Genomic DNA, 23,343 nt, shown 5'->3' on the forward strand with positions numbered 1-23,343 from the left:
AATATATATCATACATTAAGGATGAACGTAAAATGAATTTCCACAGTATTCTGTATGACTAAACCCCTCATCAGTAAAGTCATCAGCTTTATTAAAATAACTTGTAAAATTACATACACCACATCTAGTGGAAGGTGTCCCTGCCCATAGCAGGGGTAGTGGAACTATATGATTTTTAAGGTACCTTTCAACCCAAACCATTCTGTGATTCTATGATCTTGGACATAACCCTCATCAGGGTCGCAAGATAACATTCACAGCTGAATGTGCTGTTCTTTGTTCAGTGCTGTGAACAGTACTCTGTGAGAGAAGGAAAGGAGCAGTCAAATAAAACAGAATCATCAGGGTTGGAAAGGACCTCTGGAGATCATCTAGTCCAACGCCCCTACACCTACAGCAGGTTATGATTGCATATAATTCAAATATTCAAATAAGTGCCTACCTTCAGGCTCAGCATACAACACTCCTCTCCTGTCCGTCTTCTCACAAAAACCTCTGCTAAGGTTTTTATTTAATTTAAAATTTATTTAAAATTTAAATTTTTATTTCTGTCAAAGGGCTCAGAAACCTTTTACAACATACTTGACTCGGGGAAAATCTATGCCATATCTATTCCCTATTATCTACATATTTGAAAGTGAAAAGATGCAAATATTATTCTTCCTGAAGATAGAAATACCAGAGGGTTAAAATTAGAGCAGTAACATTAGGCTGAATATGTGTATTCACTTCACTTCGAAGCCTGTAGCTTCCAAAAAACTTGGTGTTTGCATGATAAAAAGAATGATGTTCAAATGAGAAATTTTACATATAAATAGATTTCTTACAAATCACATATGTATATAGATTAAAAAGCATCCCAGAATCTTTATGGTTGTAAAATGTTTAGTTGTTGACCTCACTTCATTCTTCCTAGGAGAAACAGATGGCTGTAATTGAAATTATATGTGATTTTAAAGTTGTGCCTAATTTATGGATTTTGATACAGCTCTTTATTATTATACAATAAAAGAGGATTTCTTTCTTCTCCTTCTTTTAGTTTTTAGTTTTGATTTATGTATTTTGTTTTGTTTTGTTTTTTTTTTTTTTAAGTCTGGTCAATACCATTGACAAGGGTGTAATTTTGGCATAAGCTTTTGCTCCCAAAAATCTACACTATGTTCCCCTCTGTCGTTTTCGTGCACTGCTACCAGGTAACGCTATCTCTGTCTCTGCCCAGGGCCAGCCAACATGGGCAAGCTTGAGCTCTGCTATGAGCCGGGTCTGGGCCAAGCCACCCAGTGACTCTGGCAAAAGCCCAGTGAGAGCTGGTACTGCTGTCATCCAGCTCTCAGCCCTCCTCCTCTGCTGCACCCCTTGGCTGAGGGAAGCAGAATTTCTTGTACTTCACCCAAGAATGCAAGGGGGAAGGGAACCCTTGCACAATAGCGCATCACAATCATGCTCATGAACACAGGAACGTTTAAAAACACTAGAAATCACTTGTGATTTAATGCAGTGAAGAGACAGTCCAAAAATAAGAAGTAATAAATAACATAAATGGAAGGGAATTAGAAGCTTTTCTAAGAAAATAATATGTATGTAAGAGCTATGTTGCGAAAATCTAAAGGAGCAGCAGCAATATTTTCATGAGGCATGATCAGGGTTTTTTCTATAAAATAAAAGATAGATCATCAGAATGGCATCACACCACAACATCAAGGGGAGTAAGATCTGGCTGAACTCAGATGCTACCACTGTCTTACTATATACTGTATTATTTCAGAAACACATTTCTTTTACATAAAACCAGTGAAATATTCTCTGCTAACACAGAACCAATAAAATGTGCCCAGTTTTAAGCAAAGTAAAAAATCTGGGTTTTTTTGGCAATTAACTGAAAATAGAGTTTTCTTTCACAATTTAAAGAACAATTAAATAAAGCATGATGGCACAATTCTTTTTAGATTCAGGTGATAAAACCCCCTTTAATGTCATGTGACAAAAACACTTTCCCAGGGAATTAAATCTCCTCTGTCTCATTAACATTGACCTAAGCTCTATAGGATAAATAATCTCAACAGCAAAGCCCTGCTTGGCAATATCACACAATCTTTTCTGGAAGCCTTCCCCATACCCTGATGAGCTAACACCATGGCAAATCTCAGGATCTACTGGATAAGATGAGGTTAAATCTTCAGAAATTAATTACTCTACTGAGCATTTGCAAATAAGTACATACACAATGACCAAAAAAAAGAAGGCCTACCAAGTATGGGATGAAAAATAGCAGAATAGTGTACATTTCTAAAAAATTGGAGATATATATTTGAACTTTTAAGGAAATGTTTTTAGATAACCCTAATCATAGTAGGGAATCACTGAGATTTTGCATGATTCAGTATGCTTTAAAAATTATTATATTTACAAGAAGCTAACCGGCTTTCTTCTACTTTCCTGCTCAAAGAATGACAATAATCAAACTGATGTGTCCCTATACACACATTATTAGGGCATAGTCAAAAGCTGCCTGAAGTGCTGTTCTGCTGTTCTGAAATGAATCCCTAAGTGCCTGCTCCCTTCAGTTCTTCTGTAAGAGAGGAGAAGGGGGTGGGACCAGCAGGGACAAACCAACTCAAAGAGGAAGCCCTTAAAATCTTCAAACTGCTTGGAGCCATTTTTCACCTGGAGCAAATGGGCAGAACCATTCCAGGGCATCATGAAAAAAACCTTAAAGAACCAGTGAAGCTCCAGCTCTGTTGTGAGGAGCTGCACATTCACAATGATGTTTTCCCCTATACTACCACCTTTTTCAAGTTAACTAGATGAATTACTTAGGGAGTTATCATAAGATTTCTTCAGCAAGTGTAAGCAAATGGCTTGTGGCTTCAGGTGAGAAGCCACCCACCTGAAAAGGCTGGGGAAATTATGCTAGAATAAGATTTAAATTAACTGTTACGCTGTCATGTTAAATTGACTGACCAAACTGAGTGAGAAATCAATGTTAAACAGCACAGTTCAGAAGCTTTTTAAAAAAGTAAAATTGCTTTTATTTTCAGGAATTTAAGAATATAGTTTTTAAATTACTGGTTTTGTAGTACTGAGTTTAAGCATTTTGCTGCACTCACATTTTTAAACATGAATACTGCATTCAAAATTAACACATCATAGCAAGCTGATAAAAATTTTCCAGTGGCCACTTTGCAGGAACCAAATGGAATTGTTTTTCTTCAAGTTCCTTTTGCCACTGATAAAATGACAGCCTCTCCTTTTGAGAATCCCTCTCATGATTTTTCAGACACTCAGTATTATAAATTCCTAGCTTACCAAAATCATGACAGTCCACTGACTTCAATGCACTGCATTAGATAACTCACTAGGTAACATTTTGCAATGACTTATTTCAGCAAAGGAATAGATAAAAGGCTAATGCCTCTGTACCACCAATTATATCATTGCCTTCAGTGATCAAGTTTAAGTTCAAGAATATTTTCAGAAGCCAATTCTTACTCCTTACAAAAATATTTAAGAGATGCAGTGTACCCACTTACTGCATTTAAAACAAAAAATAGCATCTGGATGCCTAAATGGAGAACAGAATTCTGCAAAAAATTAAAATTTCAGCATGCTAAACTTAGAATAATGCAGAATAATGTCATTTTCATGACCAAAAAAAGTTTCCCCATACATTTCAAATATATTAAATTCTTAGACTGGAAGTTACATTTATTTTCCTTTCTAAACTCAAGGCAAGTCCACAGAAAGATTTACATTTTTGGTCAAACAGAAGTGCTGTTCCCATACACTGCCTAATCAGTGGAGACCTACAGGCTTTCTCTTTTAAAACGCAACAGGTTTCTAGTACCACACTACATGCTGCAATTAGCAGTAAGCATCTGTGATTGTGAGATACAGAATAACTGATAATGTATGAGACTCATATGACAGCAAAAGTAAACATGTTTTGTTTGTAACAGGGGTGGCTGAATCATATGATGTGATATTTTCCCCAGGCTCTGATCCTTTCCTCTCGGTTGTCTTAATGCTTGAGCAGATTTCTATCAGAATTACAGGAAGAAATGCCAAGCCTACACTGGTTCTGGCTATGACCCTTTCCTTTTTTGCCAGGTTCTGATGTCCCTTCTGCAAGGATCCTAATTACATCATATTCCCCACTGTAGGGCACACGGAAATAAGGTGAAATTTGACAGGACAGATGTCTACATCTTCACCCATGTGAAGTGATGCTCTTGCTTCAGCCTGGTAAGAACTCTCCTGACTGACTGCACACTTACATCTTTGTACACTAGATTTTGGAATAAAAGGTAAAAGCAATCTTCCAGGTTAGGATTAATTATTTTAAAATTAAATACTTCTTCCTCCAAAAATGGTTGTGGAGCAATCATACTGAGTAACTTCCACCAAATAACAAAAAAGAAACAAAAGCCTCAATCATGCCAATGATCAGTTCATAGACTCACAGAACCATTCAAATAGGAAAACACCTTTAAGGTCATTGAATTCAACTGTTAACCAAACACTGCCAAGTCCACCACTAAACCATGTCCGTAAGTGTCATATATGCATGTCTTTTAAATATCTCCAGGGATGGTGACTCAGCCACTTTCCTGGGTAGCCTGTTCCAATGCTTGATAAGCCTTTTGGTGAAGAATTTTTCCTAATACTCAATCCTAACCTCCACTGGTGCAACTTGAGGTTATTTTCTCTTGTGCTATTACTTGTTACCTGGAAAGAGACTGACACCCATGCTGTAACCTCTTTCCAGGTAGCTGTAGGGAGCAATTTAGTAATTTCAAAGTGGCTAGTTCTTAATTTTCCACAATATCTTTACAACTTTTAGTTTTACAATATTTTCAATGAAAAGTAGCTTTTCCACTTGCACCCAGCAATTGAAATAGACTATCAGAGAATGGGCTGTCAGAGGCTCAGACTGAACGTAATCTCTCTGAAACAAAACAAGCACTTAGGAAAATGCACCCAAAGTAATAAAGTATTGTGGGCTGAGTCCCTCTTGGTCTCTCATTTTTGCTATTAAGAACTTAAATATTCATCAATACAGGAACCTGGGCACCTTCAGAGAGTGCACTAAGCAGCAGACTCCAGAGTTACTTTTTGTATTGCTGACCAAAACAGATGCTTAAGCATTTTATACATAGTTGAGCTGTTCCAACTGAAAAGCATGACATTCTGTAAGCACATATAGCTGCATAGTTTGGACATTTTCTTCTAAGTTAGGGGAAAAACATATATCATCTTAAAATCAGTAGAGATTTGGACTGTTTCTGATCCAACGTATATAAGAAAACCACAGCACCTCCTTTGTGATAGGAGCTACATCCTCCTGTAAATCTAGGTTTTGCTTTCATCTAAAATGCCTGAAAATGCATTTTTGGTTGGATTGAGCACATTGCTTTGATTAGCTGGAAAAAAAAGGGAGGAAGGAGCAAGGAGCGATCTGTTTCTTGTCAAGTGGAACCATTTTAATTTATTTATTTTTAAGTCGGTCACTGAACTGACAGATCAATTTCTTGTGTAGCCCAAGTGCTCATCGCCTGCCCTGAAGTCAAAGCAAGCTGCACAGATGTAGGCAAAATTTGGCCTTTGCTTTTTGAGCACAGCCCCCATGAGCTGTGGAGCATGGTTCCTACTGCAGGCTCTGCAGGTTCCATGTCAGCAAATACCAGTAGGGAAACTAAAAGAGAGAAGCTTTATAGAGATTAAGAGATTACTGTTTCTCTGTAAGGTATAATTAAAAGACAAGGAAGCTTAATTTCTCTAATTCCTAAAATTGAATAAATCAGAGTAAAACATTTTGCATTTTTATTTTCATAAAAGTAAGTATTAATATGCGTTTCACAAAGCATTGTATCACTGCACGTGTTCTAACAGCAACAAAGCAAATGTTTCCGTTAACAAACACCTGCTGAGATAAGCACTTTGCACTATACTAATTCATACTGATATCTATTATACATTGCATTTTATAATTTCATCTAACTTCCTAGTCAGTAATTGTATAGTTAACAAGAGAAAGCTATATAATAAAGAAGTAGAATTGTGGCAATTTTCTGCAACCTACCGCAAAACAGATACCTGGAGCAGATTCATGTCTTTGCCATTTACTGTGACCAGTATGCACATACAAAGAATTACTGCTAGATACTTCCTGATCATAAGAAGCAAGAATTTTCTGCTTGCTATTTAAATCCTATATCATTAACTAGCCAAAATTGGAATTCCTGTTTCCAGAGAGCACATGGATGATTTCTGGATTAAGCTTCTCTGAACACATCATGTTTAATAAAAGGAAGGAAGAGAAGTAGCACCAGCAATACAAAGAAGCCCCTGTGCATAGGGATACCATGAGGAGGTGGCATACAATGTGGCGGATTATTCCAGATCCCTGGAAGGTTTCTGGAAAAACATTGACGTATATACTTGGAAAGTGCCACTTGCTATCACTCCTGAAGCAACACATCATTTGCCCATTCCATTAGTAATGCATTTAAATACAATCTATTCCATTTGAATGGAAAGACAAATTATACAGAAATAGACAAAATGAATTAAACCGTCACTAGTTCTTCTCTTTGGAATTGGCCGAGTACTTCACCACACCTCACCTATTCTTAAATTGGAATTTGGTTAGCAGTGTATCTGGCACTAGAAAAGTTGCTCTTTTTGCACCCCTAAAGTGGGAGAATTGCAAATTATCAAGAATAAAACTATCAGGAATCCTTAGCAAGAAAGCAAAACCTGATCCAGCCACAGAGTCTGAAATCTGCATCTAGGTTTAGGTTTGATTTCTCAGAAACTGGGGAGGTATGAACATGACTTTCGATTTTAGATCCACTGCTTAAATACAGAGGGAGTTTTAAGAATTCCCTGGCAGAAAAGGCAGACAACAGGAACCATCTAGATTGTCCCTTATCTCCCTGACCCTGCACTTTCTTGCAAAGAACAGGACCTATGGGATTATTTACCTCCTACTGCCCCAAAGCCATTTCTCCTGTTTGTTTCACAAATAAAAATATTTAGGCAACTCTAGTCTCTGCAAACAAACTCTCCCCAGGAAGAGGAAGCACAAACTGATATCAAGCACTGACACCGCAACTCCCCTGCTTTCTGTGGTTTTCCCTTGGGCCACTCGCACTCTTACTCATCATGCTCCTCCTGCACCATCTAATTATTCCATCAACCCATCTATCTTCTCCATCTTCCTCTATGCACCATGTCATTTCCCTTTATGGTCTCTCTTCTCACCTCTTGATGACTAAAAAAAATCCCTTAGAAATCCCACAAAGATATTTTAAAAACTTAAAATAGCCCTGAAAAATGCCTTTCTTTTGATATAAAGAAGAAAAAAAGAAACTATGGAAAACAAAGTCCGAGTGTATTGGTATAATACCTGCAATCAGTGTATTTAGCATTCTTTTTTATTCCATCCCCTTCTTCATACTCTTTACACTGTTCAGTTGGGTACTATCACTTTGCCTTCATATGGTATGTGGGCAGTTACTGTTGCCTAAATATTTGTAAAACACAATTTCATTGCTTAAGTACATTAGCAAGCATACTGTATAAAACACATCTTTTGACCTTGATCTCCATCCTGTGTTAACCTCCATCTTTTGCTTATCCTTATGAGAAAAAATACTTCTAAAAAATTCAAGAAGATGCAAGACTGAAGGGGTGTCTCCACAAAGAATATAAATCAATTTATGTAATTCAACTGCAGAGTTCAATTTTATGGTAAATTTAAAGTCTATAATAAAGAATGCTAAATTTGATACTTTTTTGTCACTTCATGCTTCCATCGGTAATAAAAATCTCTTTTTCATAACAAGTAATTACAAACAAAGCATATTCACAGTAAAGTTATTTTATCTACAGAGAAAAATACTGGTTACAAAACAAAAGAAAACCAAACCAACACATCACATTTAGGGAAAAAGCAAATCAACCAAGGTCCTTGCATGACACTCCTATACTTAGGTTAGGACATCTACACTAAGTTACAGCAATTTCCCATGTTGCTATAACAGCAAAATACAAATAACTAAATAACCACATGTGGAGGATATTCTGGCACATATATGTAAAGAACAGACCAAAAATTCCTTTTGTCCAAAGTCCAGCTGGTACCAGCCAGTCTCAGAGGATCAATTCAACACTGAAGGCTAATAGACTAGGTCAGGCATTGGGGCTGTGTGACTGGAACACTTGGCCTTGGGTGCAGAGCCCATGGACAGTGCTCTGGTGCTTAGTGCAGCTAATGGTGGAGCTCTAGCAATCGAGTAAAATCAGCGGGAAACCCATCAGATGGGCAGTTAATAGCAAAACCCATAGATAGCTGCAATGAAGCAAAAGCAGCAGGGGAGGAGAACAAACAAAAGATGCTAAGACTGCAAACAAACAGAAAAAAAGTGTCAACAGGCAAGAGCAGTTCAAGAGACAAACCGACAAACCTAAACCTGAAGCACATTAGCAGCAACACAAAGCACAGGCGGCTTTCCACACTATAAAGGCAGGCAGGAGCTAGCAACAGATTTCAAACACTTGGTTACAAAATGAAATTCATTTGGCAAATAGAAATTCTCACTTGGAAGGAGACTTTTTTACTTTAATTGCCTGTTTCATATTTGTCCTCGTGCTATCAGATATAGATTGAATGTTTCCAAAATCATTCTAAGCTGACAATGTGACAGAATGATGACCAAGCTGGTGAGCGGATCTGGCTTGTTTAGCAAAACTATGTTAGAGTTTACACTAATAAGTAACATCCAAGACAGAAGTATGAGTTCACAAAAAACTCTGTCTTAATCAAGAGGCAGCCCATACTACTTCTTTCAAAATGAGAGATATTGTCCTTGTTTTTTGAATTACAGCCCAGGATGAGGTACTTCTTAGCTGCCTCCATGAAACAAGTAACAAATAGGGAGAGCACTCATCCAACCTACTTGAATTATTTCCTGTGGTAGGAGAACTCAGCTCCACCTGTTGAGTTCCTACCTGTCAGCTACGAGATAGGTTACCATACCCATCAGGGCATTCCCATTCTCCCCATGGAGGCTTTGAAATTATTAGAGGACAATGCTAAGCCGGAGAATTCTGCAGTGTATTGGCCACCTTAGGTGGAAAGGGAACTGCAAACCCGTGTGCCAAAAGCTGACATGAGAGCTGAAGCTGTCCTTACCATGGAAACTGGAGCCCTCAGGTGAATACAAACCATTAAACCTCATGCTCACATCTATTTTTCTCTCTGGCCCACTGAATCATGAACTATTTTCTGCCTAAAATAACCAAGACATATGAGGTTAAGGAAACTTCCTTGTACACAAGAAGAGATTCTGAGTCAGTTCAGACCTCAGGTAGTGTGGCTGAATGCTTTAACTGTAGAGCAAGTATATACACAGAGAGATTTTTGTATCAGCAGCAGCCTTTCAGTTCACTGCCTTAAATGCAAGAAACTATCTATTGCTTTTTTAAAAAACTGACCTCTACATAGAGTATTCTTGAGACAAGTCAGTTAGGCAGAGATTGAGGAAAGGGCGTAGTGCTCTCTTTCTTCCCTATACCTTTCCATCTCCTCCACAAGGTATGGTAAAGGTACCTATCCCATCCTGTACAAACATAACAGCCAGGCTCACCCTCGTCTGAAGCCATGAAGAGGGACAGCCGGAATAAAGCAGAGTTGGTGATAATACTGGCTTTTAACTCAAGACTTTGCATTTTCTCCCTCCGTATCTCAACAGATCAGTAAGTCTGATGGCAGAAACTTGAACATACAGCTGGGATCTGGAAGACATTACTCCTATATGACCAAATTTGCCAATTACCTTACCTGTGAAATACAGTCTTAAATTTTTACAGAAATTATGTAAGGTTCTACCACCGTTTGCAACTAGGTTTGATAAGGAGTTCTCTAACCAGGTAAGCTGCCTGAACGCAAAATTATCACACCAGCAGAAGTTCAGGGAGCACCTTAATCAGAATTTAGTTTCTTTCCTTGATTTTTTTCTGGACCTTAGGATAACAGGGATTGGTTTAAGCTTCTGGGCTCTTTCACTGGGCACAACAGTATATTTGAGAACACAGAGCAAATATCACTTCTGCATATTCCAGCACCATCAGTGCCCCATGGGAATTCAAAGGGCATTGCCAGGCAGCCTGGTCCATGGTTCTCCTTTGAGAAAAAAGGATTAAAAAAATTCCCAGATTCTGCATCTAACCATGTTAGGCTGACACTGGCACAGGTTGCCCAGAGAAGCTGTGACTGCCCCATCCCCGGCAGTGTTCAAGGCCAGGCTGGATGGGACTTGGAGCAACCTGATCTAGTGGAAGATGTCCCTGCCTGTGGCAGGGGGTTTGGAACTGAATGACCTTTAAGGTCCCTTCCAACCCAAACCAGTCTGTGAGTCTATTACTGTTACACCCAGATTCTTTCTGGGTGAACAGCAGCAGTTCACTACATAGGCTATGCACCCTGCAATTTTTCATATGCTTATGAAATACAGAGATACCACTGGCTACTTCAAAAAAATACAACCCTATTAATAGTGGCTATTCTTTAACAAACTGCCAAGAGATGTGATTAAAGAGACTTTCACTGTGGCATCAGCTCTCCATTAAAAAAAGGGGGAGGGGGGAAAATGCTATAAGTACAGAAGCAAAACACTGTTATTATTGTGAAGCGGGAATGACATCCTTGTATTAACACAGTATGAAATCATGGTAGCAATTTTCATGCTATATTATTTTGTTTTTGTCAGGTCACTGATTTTCAATTTCATCAATACTATATAAAACTAAGGAAGATAATAGAATAAAAAAATATCCATTTGGAGTCCACTACTGAAGCAAGTGAAATCACAGAAGCAAGTACTGCTTCTGTGAATTTAAACCAACCAATCCACCCACAGAAAATATGGGTTATTCTCACCCTGGAATAACATAAATAAACTCAAATCAGGGGTTACAGAAAAGGCAATTTACCAAAGTAAACCTGATACAATTCCAAGTGTATGTTAGTATAGTTTACAAGTTGATAATTACCTTTCTCCAACAAAGAGGAACAAAGTAACTGGAGAAGTACAAAGCAAAAAGCAACAGCAGGCTTTGTTTACACTCATCTGGACCCATGTTTTTTAGGCTTTTCCCAAACACCATTCATTTAAAGTGAAATTACCACTCAAATCATCCCAGATTTACCATAATTATTATCATCTTTCAGCTGTCTCTCTGCGTTTTAAATGTATCATTACAACTGATCTGAGATCTCCACTCGTTATGGCAAAATAGAGAACTAGGAGAGACAAAGGCACTATATTCAAAGCACACCTGCCTTGGAGGCAAATGGAAATCCATCTCTCCATTTGGAGGCACTTGTGTGGTTCCTTGCCTGGAGAAGGGAAAACGGGAGAACAAACAGCAGCTATCCTTTACAAAAGATCCTAATAAGTTTGCAGTTCGGCAGCTTGACTGTCAGTACCTGCTTTTCTAACTCGTGACTACTCCATCAGGCTCTAAATACCTGAGCGCCTCACCTGAACCTCTGCATACAGCTTCAGCCCAAACAAGAGAACCTTTCCTATGAAAAAGGCACTAAACTTCCAGGTTTCATCTCATGCATATGCCTATGCAAGATCAGAGATAAATTTCAAGAAGAAATATGCAACTTCTTTTTTCAGAGGTGACTGGAAGCCCCTGCAAACTTTCTGCACTGAAGGCCGCACGCAAAGAGCTGTGGTCAATGGCTCAATGTCCAGCTGGAGACCAGTAACGAGTGGTGTCCCTCAGGGATTGGTGTTGGGACCGGTCTTGTTCAACATCTTTGTTGCTGACATGGACAGTGGGATTGAGTGCGCCCTCAGCAAGTTTGCTGATGACACCAAGCTGTGTGGTTCGGTTGATACGCTGGAGGGAAGGAATGCCTTCCAGAGGGACCTTGACAAGCTTGTGAGGTGGGCTGATGCCAACCTCCTGAAGTTTAACCATGACAAGTGCAAGGTCCTACACCTGGGTCGGAGCAATCCCAGGCACAGCTACAGGTTGGGCAAAGAAGAGATTCAGAGCAGCCCTGCGGAGAAGGACTTGGGGGTGTTGGTTGATGAGAAAATGAACATGAGCCAGCTTCAGTGTGTGCTCGCAGCCCAGAAAGCCAACTGTATCCTGGGCTGCATCAAAAGGAGCGTGACCAGCAGGTCGAAGGAAGTGATCCTGCCCCTCTGCTCTTGTGAGACCTCACTTGAAATATTGTGTGCAGTTCTGGTGTCCTCAACATAAAAAGGACATGGAACTGTTGGAACAAGTCCAGAGGATGGCAACAAGGATGATCAGGGGACTGGAGCACCTCCTGTATGAAGATAGGCTGAGAAAGTTGGGGCTGCTCAGCCTGGAGAAGAGAAGGCTGCATGGAGACCTCATAGCAGCCTTCCAGTATCTGAAGGGGACTGCCGTGGTTTAAAACCAGTCAGCCATAAAACACGCAGTCAGACATAAAACACTCAAGCCCCCCCTCCACCAAGACGGATGGGGAGGAGAATCAAAAGAATGCAACTCTCACGGGTTGAGATAAGAGCAGTTTAGTAACTAAGGTATAACACAAATCACTGCTGCTACCACCAATAATAACAATGATAAAGGAAATAACAAGGGAAGAAAGTACAACACCTCGCCACCCACTGACCAATAACTCACCCCACTCTGCCCAACCGAGCACCAACTGATACCTCCAATACCTAGTCCAACCCTGCAGTGTACTAGCCTTTCCGGGTAACTCTCAGTTACATCCTGGACATGACGTGCTGTGGTATGGAATACCTCTTTGGCTAGTTTGGGTCAGGTATCCTAACCCTGCTTCCTCCCAGCTTCCCCTCCTCCCTGGCAGAGCATGAGGCTCAAAAAGTCCTTGGCCAGACCAAACATTTGAGCAGTAACTAAAAACATTGGTGCTATCAGCACCATTCCCAGGCTGAAAGCAAAAAACACAGCACTGCACCAGCTACCAAGAAGGAGAAAAAAATGACTGCTACTGCTGAACCCACGACGGGGGCTTATAGGGATGCTGGGGAGGGACTCTTCATTAGGGACTGAAGTGATAGGACAAGGGGTAACAGGTTAAACCTTAAACAGGGGAAGTTTAGATTGGATATAAGGAGGAAGTTCTTTACTGTAAGAGCGGTGAGGCACTGGAATGGGTTGCCCAAGGAAGTTGTGAATTTTCCATCTGTGGTGGTGTTCAAGGCCAGGCTAGATAGAGCCTTGGGTGACATGGTTTAGTGTGAGGTATCCCTGCCCATGGCGGGGGGTTTGAACTAGATGATCTTAAGGTCCTTTCCAACCCAAACTATTCTGTGATTCCGTGATAAGGGTAGCAGGGAGATGGATGCAGCCAGTCCTCCTCCTTTTGTTCTCCATTTGTAGCCATGGCAGGCATGTCCCTCACTGATTCTGAGTCCCTTGGGAAGCCTACCTGCTGCTCTCATTCATCAGTATTCTTGTTGATGTACCGCGGAGACCCAAGTAGTTTGTCTGGAAAGGACCTAAAGCTCAGTCCAGACAAGCCCTAACTTGGAAGGGTGAGGGAGGAGGCCATGCTGTATAGCACCCAAGTTCTTTTAAGGGTGTCTGGTGTCTACTTTCCCTGTAGTAGTTTAACGATAGACAATTGCTGTGATTTTCTTCAATATCCTACCACCATTAGCAGTCACAAATTTCCCTATGAAAATACTGCAGATTAAATTGAACATTCTATGATTTTTTTATAAAACTGGATCCTTCCCATCTCTATTAGAAAATAATTAGTCCTTCTCCAACTCCAAATGATTAAAGTGTAACTAACACCACACTTCTTTCACATTATCAATGTTGGTACAATGAATAGCACATGAATTAGTAATGTCTAGGCACTTTTTCTAATTGTTTCCTAATGTTCTGTTATTATATATTTATTTGATATTCTCTGTAATGCTAGTGATCAGCATTTTTACATTTGTTCCACGAAACCCACACATTTTGTCTTTGTTTTCTGCAAAAAAAAAAAAAGAATTAAAAGAATGAAATAAGGTCACCTGATTTTCCTTTCAGAAAGTTTCACAGTCACTCATGGATGTGGCATTGCTCAAGAAAGCCCCACACAACACTGCACAGGTTAAATGCTCACTTGGGGAATCAGATCTCTTGAACAGGATGGTCAGTCACTGTTCAGATGTCAGCAGGAGTCTCCATTTCAAGCCTCCTTGCAGCAGCACCTTCAGCTGGATTGGGTTAGAATCCCCTGACTGTTCTCTTCATCTTTTATAATCCAACTGGCTGCTGGTCCTGCGCAGCCGCTCCAGAACAGGCATCATCCACCACTATAATGTCACTAAGGGAGATGAAATGAACACATACCACTACTGGTAAAAATGTACAGATATACTGCCCTGCATTATGATGACCTGCCCCCTAATTGTCCTGGGATTACATTTTTTTTTTCTTCTATTTGAGTGAAAATAAAATCAACATCAATTCCAATGCATTTGTTCACAGGAGTGTATGTCCCTGGAAGCTGATATTTTTCTCACTCCTATGGTGTCAAAATTTTGCAGGTGGCATCAGACTTCTTATTACAAGGTGCCTTTATTTACCTGTTCTTTGATTGGGAGATATCATGAAAAGGAAATCAGATTGCTCATGGATCACAAACTTGCCTTTAAACAAAACAAAAAATTCTAATTACTGTTAATATCCGTACACTTAGAAGGAAAAAAAAAGTAAATGCATCGCATAGAAACGTTCTTTATAAGCAGGCACCTGAATGTGATGGAAGTGACAAACATCATATTCATAGTGGTTTGTACGAGTACTGTTTTTTTTTTGTTATTAGGCTTTCTTTGGCTTGATCATAACTCCCAGCACAAAATGAACTAAGACAGATCACTTGAGAGAATACTGCAGACTATTTTCTTATGAAACACAAAGAAAACCCCCCACATTTTCTGGCTATTAGCACTCCATGAGAAAAGCTTACAAAATAGAAAACATGATACAGGATGACTCCAGGCTTTGTTTTGTGCCCTCACCCATATCTTCAAAACATCTTCTCATGCAAAACAAAAAAAGTACTTCACATCAATATTTTATTGAAATTCTTTCAGAAAAGACATATACATTATATTTTCAAGATGAGATGCAGACTATTTTAGTTGCAGGGGAGAGCAATATGTTAGATAACAGCTGACATTTGACTCCCAGGGTTTTTCTTTTATGAATCAAAATTCATTTAGCAACAGTAAAGTAGAAGAAATCAATAGAAACATTCTGTATTCTAGTTATGGAACAGAAAGATAACCCTAAGTCACCATTAATGATGCTGGCCTGGATAAACATTGACAAAGCCAAAGGGATGACTTTAAATAATAGACTCCAGCAAGCAGGTATCCACAAGCTGTGTTAATGGAGATTACTGACATGCCTTATGATGGTTTTAATTTATTCAGTGTGTAGAAATGATCAGTGGCATCCGGTTGAGAGCTGTAGGCTGATGTGATTAGGACAAAATTTTTCAAACTACAAGACAAATGTTTATCTCCTCCTTTCCTCTAACAGCTTGGAAATAATAAAATCTCTTTCAAATACATAACATCTATTTACTGGCTCAGCCCAGCTCTGTGCCAGTGGCCGAAGATGATTTTATTTTTATTTTCCTTATTGGCAATGAACACTGAAATTACACTACCAAATGCACATATCCCATGCATTAATAAATCAGGCAAAGTCCATAAAATAAGCAGAACAAAGGCCTTGTATTTCCTGACTATTCAAAATATGGCTGCTATTGGAAGGAACTGTTTATGTTTAAAGAGTGAAACATCAAAACAGGAAAGAGGGATGAGGCCAAAACCTGCTCCATACAGGCACAATTAAGCCCATCTTCCCCTCAGCTAAGAAAGTGAACTGCCAGGTATGACTGACCCAAGCAAAGGGGTAAAGCAAAAGGAGGGGATGAAACTATGTTTAACACACACAGGTCCAACAGAAACAAAGAAACAGTATCAAGAATAATGCAGGTAAAGACTAAGATGCATTCCAAATGATTCCCTCAAATATTAACTGTAGGAACACCTATTCTTCAATTTTGCGATTCAAATATTCTGTTTCTGAAAGCCAAGAAATCTAAGCCAACTTTTAATTAGACAGTAAAGTAAAACAACAGCAAAAATCTGTTTCTGTTCTGTTCTATTTGAAGGACATGATTTTTATTAAACTGTTGCCTGTTTGGATACCAACATGTAATTTTTCCTTGATTCAACCAGCTGCTTCAAATAGAGCCATTCCTGAGATCTCCCAGCTAAAGCTTTCGAACAGCTACTTAGTTTTTAGTTTATTCAAAAACAATTCCATTTTATTACTCTAAATGATCGCACATACTGCAAAGGAAGCTGTCAGGCATAGCTATAAGTACACAATTTAGGACTCTGCAATATACATCTTATTTCCTTAAAGCCAAAATAAATCAGAGGTTAATAGTGAATCATCTGTAAAGAGGTGGCAAAAAAGCCATTACACGGTGTGTGACAACTATGCAAAATTAATTAGAAGTTTCAGTCAGTGTCACAAAGGCAACAATAAACAAACATTTTGGGTCCTCCTTTTTATTTATTGAGTCTTCCAATACTTCTAGCAAGTGTAGCTAACAAGGCCACAGCTCCTACACTTCTGAGAATTTCAGATTTTATTATATGTTTTTAAAAAGCATATCTACCTCTCATAAATACAAGCTTAAATATGCAATTTTAATGTACCCCAAAGACACAAGTGGGAATGCAAAAAGAAAAATAATAAAAAAGATCCTTTAGACTTTTTTTATCCCGTTTTAAGCAAAACTCCTGATACTTGTACATCTAACATAAGCAATGCTTTAAATTCAAAATGCTGTAAATTTAAAATGTCAAAGAAAAATCTTTGCCAGCAGGATCAACACAATGAGAATAAGGAATAAAAAATTTCCAGACAAAGGAAAGTGCCTTCTCTCCCCTTAGTTTGATTCTTACTAAGAAATCAAAATATGCTTATTACTCTCTACTGGGAAATGCATATCAATTCCACCTTTATTTTATGAATATTTACTTAGCTGAATACCTAATGCTGCTAATCCATATTTTATGAATATGCGTACATACACACAAGTGCTACATGGAAATTGTTTCCCTTATAACAGAAAAGAACTTTTTCTCCTGGTGAGCATATGGGCTTTTTTTGAACAGGGAGGACAAATAAGCCTTGTCACCAGCCAAAAATTTACTTGAATCTGGAGAAGTTAAGACTGTTTGCAAGCCATGGATTATCTTTTGTTTCCATAGCATATCATTTGAGGCAGAAAAGGAGAGAACCATTTCCTTTTGTCCTTTATGGTGCCCTTACCTATGTTATCCTTAGTGAATAGTAATACATTCCATAAAGATAACTTAATTATTTCCAGGAGAATAAGCAGCAAAAAGCCTCAGTGACTAAGGAGAAAAACGCTTTCCTATTCATCACCCCATCGTGATATTTTTATACCAGCTATTTTCCTTTGCAAGGGTGCAGAGAGAAGCATCAGAAGCATTTTCTGCTCTCATAGAAGAGAATAACTCAATATATGTGTTTCAGAAACCATTTCTCAGGATCTTTCAATTCTATTTATTTCAAATACCACTGCCTCAAGAGTAATAAATATACAACTGCCTGGGGACAAAACAAAGTGTTTAATCTTGATGCAAGAGGTTGCACAGTTGTTAAACAAGAGAATCCCAGAATTTGTTTCTTTTAGACACAAGGAGAGAAGAATTTTGTTCAGGATACTCTCTGATACCCAAACAAATTAAGGAATGTAGGATTATTTTAGCTATAAAGACACATTAAATGAATGTATCATGTGGGGATTTTTGTATGCTGACCTTACAAACAGTAATTCAGCAGAAGGCAGATCAGACAGCAAAATTTGGTCTATTTTATAATATAGCTGTGCATAGACAATAATATTTATGTATTTGTTGACTCTGGTTCAGTAAAATATGAACATTAGTACTTCCTTTACAAAAGCCTGATTACTAAATCATTGCAGTGTACCACCACCATAAGCAACTTTTTTTGTTCTTGCTTTGTTCAGCTCAAAAGAAACATGCTGGGTTTTAAATTGTTGCTTAATCCTACCTTACTTATATTCATGTATTAGGATTACCCAAAAGTGAGTAATTTCTTTAGGAGTTATACAGTTATTTAACCAAAATATATCCTTGATATGAAAAAAATGCACAAGGTATTTTGGTTATAGGGTAGTATCTTTGCTACTATCACAGTTCCAGCTTCTGCAGCCAGTCCTGAATAAAAGAATCAAGAAGATCTGTTGCAATAACATAGGCACATGTGGACCCTCAAAGACTGAAAACAAGTGCACTACATTGCAAAACTGTGATAGAAGCTGTCCTTATTCTGAATTGATACAAATACAAAATCTGAATAATCCTCATTTTTTGGGGGGATATGGCAGTCTCCGCATTGCCTTTTGTTTGCAAAAATAATTTTAAAATGCCCACCAAGCACTCAAATTCTAGAATAAATTTTGATATTCTGCTAAATCTACATCAGCAGAGAGGTACATTTTATATTTACCATTTACATTTACAATGTAAATAAAGCAAGAGAACATCTGGATAGAGGGAGGCACAGGTTCTTTAATTCCCTAAGTCTGTGATGCAGTAGGACTGGCACTACTCCCAGTTACAGACTTCTTGCAGCTCTGTAGAGACTGCACTGCAACACTGCACGAGGGAAACACTAGGCACTCTCTGTTAACACTCACCCACAGTTTTAAGAGTGCTTTTGCCTCGTTATGTTAGTTTTGTGACTGACATTAAACTTGGCTCCAAACTAACCAAGACTCCCACTTGGCTTACCTACTGCCTTACGCAAAGCTGCAACACTAAGCAGGGAGACCAGTCTTGGAAAGGACACCTCCAGCCTGCCCTCAATGGAAGAAGTCATATGCAGCAGAGAGGGTGATACAGAGCCAGCTGTACCAGTCTCACAGCCATGCTGAGAACTCCCTGAGTCACCATATGAGCTAAATATTTCACTAAACTCCTGTAGAAGATCTGTGTAAAAGACCAGTATGACAGTACTGTACCTACAGTGCTCTAGCCCTTGGGACCTTGGAGCCTACCTGCTCTCTTCTGTACAACCCTGCAGAGTACAGCTGCACCCTGAGCAGCATGAGCATCAGAAATCCTGTAATCACTCACCTTTTCTCCACTGTGAACTCCACATAGTTCCTGTCATTTAAGGCAGTTTGACAAGACAGCACCCACCAGCCCCCTGTGAATGCCTCCTGCTCCCAGAATACTTCCCCAGCATGGATAAGAGAACTGTAATCTTTACATATACTTATTGCTGCCCCTCCTCACTTAACCCTCTCTAGCAGCACACCAGGCAGTGCAGGACTTTGTGCCTGCCTGGAGACATTCAGAAAATCAGCACACCAAAAGCTGCCTGTGTTGGGCCTGGACACCAAAGCACAATTCAATCACACAACTGAAGTTCAAGGTCTGCTGGACTGTCTAGGCAGAGACATTGTGCTCCTGCCCTGCAGGGTACCTGCTTTGCTTTTTCCTGCTTTTCTGTCTCTCTTGTTCACTTACACTTGGATTTTCTCTACAGTGACTGACACCTGACACTGAGTCAACTTACCTACAAGTAGTGCCTTCCTGCATGCTTTATGTGACCAACAATCAGAACCTTAAAAGGTGGTGGCACTGGAATGGAGAGCAGTCACAGAATTATTTGTCCTGCTTCAGATCTAAGGCAGCTACTGATCCGGAGATATCAAGACACTTCCCTATAGAAGGGCTCTATAAATATCTCTACTGGTGATTTTTAGCTTCCTTTGAGGTGTCAGGCACATGACATTACCAGAGGTTCCTCTGCATTAGGCAGACAGACATGATATATTAATCCCAAGAGGCAGACTGCTATATGCCCTCCTGGCACCCACCTAAAGCTCAGCAGAAGAGAGTGAAGTTAAAGCAAACTGCTTTGAAGATGTTTTTTGTGACTTCATCTATTTAGAAAAATGGTGTCAAAGTCAAATACTCTTGCTGGAATCTGCAGGACAGCCTACAGCCATGTTGAGTGCTGTTTCTTTTTTGCTGTACTGCAACTGCAGAAACAGCTCAGGATTGTGCCACATCAGACCTTGGTATCTTTCCTTAGGAGAGAAGGCTTAATAGAATCAGGACCATGCTGTATTAGACACCATGACAGCTAAGGAGCGACTCAAGCCAGAAGAGCGTTCATTACAAATAAAGGATCTGTGGTCTTTTTGACACAGGCAGAACCAGAATATTTGATTGTATAGAGTCCCAGAAAAGTAGCCAGAGGAAGGGACAAGGCAAATGACTATTTGCCAGCCAACCAAGCCTTCCCAAGGTGGTTACAGTACACCTCACTGGAATATCTGCTATATCACAGCTACCTAACACAGCAGGGTAGGAAGGGGAAAGAAGTTCCTTCCACCTCTAACCACATCTATACACACAAACAAAAGCAAAGAATGTAGCATCCCTGTGGAGATCACCTGACGTACGGCACACGTGATCTGGGGCTTTTTGACCATGATTGTTCATGGAAGAGATACACTGTCGCTTTGTGCTGCAAGTGCAAACAAAATTCGGTAGGTTCCATAGGCCTGTAATCACTGCACTGAAAGAACATCTGCGCTCACAAGCCACAAAGAGTATAAAGCCTTTGTCTCTTTTTCCCCTTGAGATATGAAAAGGCACTTAAGCCCGTATCTCTAAAGGTGTTTGTGTCTTCTATATGTCACTTAACTCCCACTGAACTTGGTACTTAACTGCCTAGGAGAAGCTGACATTTAGGTTTTATCTAGACAATTTTTGAAAATACCTTCAACTCCCTGGAAAGGAACAGACATTAGCAGTGTCTGTCAAAAACTGAGAATATTTCAGCAATTTATGAATAACCAGAAAGTCAAGCCTTGAGCAAGCTAAAGTAGTACAGCATTACGATCAAACTAGAGTAGAAAATGAAACTAATGAAAGGTATTTTAAGTCATCTGATTTAAAATTTACCTTGGCTGCATATATTTTGATTTTGGCTATCCACACTGAAATCAGCTGTAGTCCGGTTTTTATGCTTTTAATTACATGTCAAGAGTTAGAAGCATGTACATTTTTCATTCTCTTTATAGAAACAAAAAACAGAGTTTGAAATGTCATAGAAAACTTTCAAAGGCTTTTACAGCTGTTCTTAAATACCTTTATACTCTTATGGTATTTTATTAATCATTTGTGACACCTCATCAGCTCTATTTTGTTTGGTATTTATAAAAAAAAAATGTTAAGCCCCAACTTTGTGTCACAATGTTGGATCCATCTAGGTTGGTTAACTTGCATGCAATGGAGTTCAGTACCTGTGACCTCCTGTTCTTCCGTTCTCATGGAAATAGTACAGTTCGGTCCCAACCACACAACTTTTCAATACATTCAGACTGCCTTGCTCCTCCTCTTCATCCTTCACTGGAAATTAGTATTTATTGTTATTTAGACAAAACATTCCTCAGTGTGTGTGTGTGACAGGAAGAAAAGATAAAACAAGCTCCAGCAATCACATGAAATGCGTGTGCCCATTAATAGGACGTTCCCTACCATCCAAATTAAGCTAACTCTCCCACGACTACAGAGGGAATCTGTGTGGCCATTGTATAATCTGGGGCCAATTTCCAGTTTTGTCCACAGCCCTAGTTTGGGGAATATAATGGCCAAAACTTCTATTCATTCTATGTATTAGCTATTAATTCTATGTATTAATAGCTAATGTTGTCTGTTTTGTATGCAGAAACAACTAAAAGAGAGGTTTGACCCCTTCATCTTTTTTCTAACAGGCGTTAAAAAATGAGTAAGAACATTGTTACACAGCCCCTCAGTCCATCACAGGAAAAAAAAAATAACTGCACTGTTTTCCTAAGGCTGAAAGTTATTTTGTATTAATCAAGCATGTCCCTACACATTAGAAGAGACAAGAAGTCCTTATGAATGGATCAGTAAGCTCATTCAAACTATTCAAATAACTTCTACAAATGTCAAGTTTTAGAAAACAAGACTGTGCAGAACACACAGATATGAATTTACTTTACAAAATATCCTTCAGAATACTGGTACTGTTTTTATTAAAACCACAGGACGAGCAACCACTGCCAGTAAATGATGCTGATCTGGAAGCTCCAGCGTATGAAGCAGCACCTTCAGAGAAGAGCAATATTTATTATTAAAGAGTGCCACAAACCCTGGTGATGGAAAAGAGAAAGCTGCGCGAGATCGACCATAATCCTGCTGAGGAACATTATTCTGTGCAGCTGAACTATCCACATAAGGCTGGTAAAATATTTGACTAAATTCTCAGAGTAAGCTCTGTATTCCTACGCAAAACTCTTTGGTAAACTGCTCTTAATGTTAACCAGGTGTCCTAAAGCAGATGAAAACCCTTCTGAGGAGTTCTTTTAATATAACAGTTTAAAAGTAAATAATCATTTTCAAGTACAAAATAAACAGGAGGTTTGGTGGTTTGATTTTGTTGGGATTTTTTTTCCCCCTAAAGTAGAGCTCAGTGCTACTTAAAAGCTTCACTGAATTAAGGAATCTGGGGCTGGGGAATGTTGCAGTTGTATTGAGAAATAGATTAATTACACTGATGGGAATGCACTTTTAATAAGCGGTACGTAATCACAAGCTACAGAAATAAAAATTTAGAATTTTTTTTCATTTTTCTTTTTTTCATTGTTGTTTTGGGATTGGTTTGATTTTTAGCAGATCTAAAGTGCTCACATGGCCTTTTGAACACTGCAAATTACTCAACGTGTCAGACTCACAGAAGAAACACAGTCCCCAAAATCTAGATTATGTAGAACAAAATAAAACAGGTAAACTACTTTTCAAGCACAAATAACAAAGGATTCTGGCTTCCAGCTCAGCCACAGAAAGGCAGAGTGCAGAAACCTCATGCATTTGAAGCACCGATGAACACATTCCACAATGAACGTCTGATGACTCCTGAGCCGCACTCTTCCAATCCAAGGCAGAGAGGAGGAATGGCCTCAATGCCAACAGCCACAGCCCCTCCTTGATTCCTTATGGAGTAAGCTTCAGCACTAAGGGAAAACAAGAAGAGTTCAGGGAGTGTCTCGCAGCCATTACCTCCTTTGAGTCCTTGAGCACAGCCCCACTTTCTGCGTAATTACTCCATAACATAATCTATGTATGTGAACACCTAGCTGTACTTCTTTCCAACTTCTTAATTATGACAGGC

Source organism: Pezoporus flaviventris, unplaced genomic scaffold (assembly GCF_033815535.1).
Source record: "Pezoporus flaviventris isolate CSIRO_AGI_PZ_B2104156 unplaced genomic scaffold, CSIRO_AGI_Pfla_v1 ptg000002l, whole genome shotgun sequence".
NCBI lineage: Eukaryota > Metazoa > Chordata > Aves > Psittaciformes > Psittacidae > Pezoporus > Pezoporus flaviventris.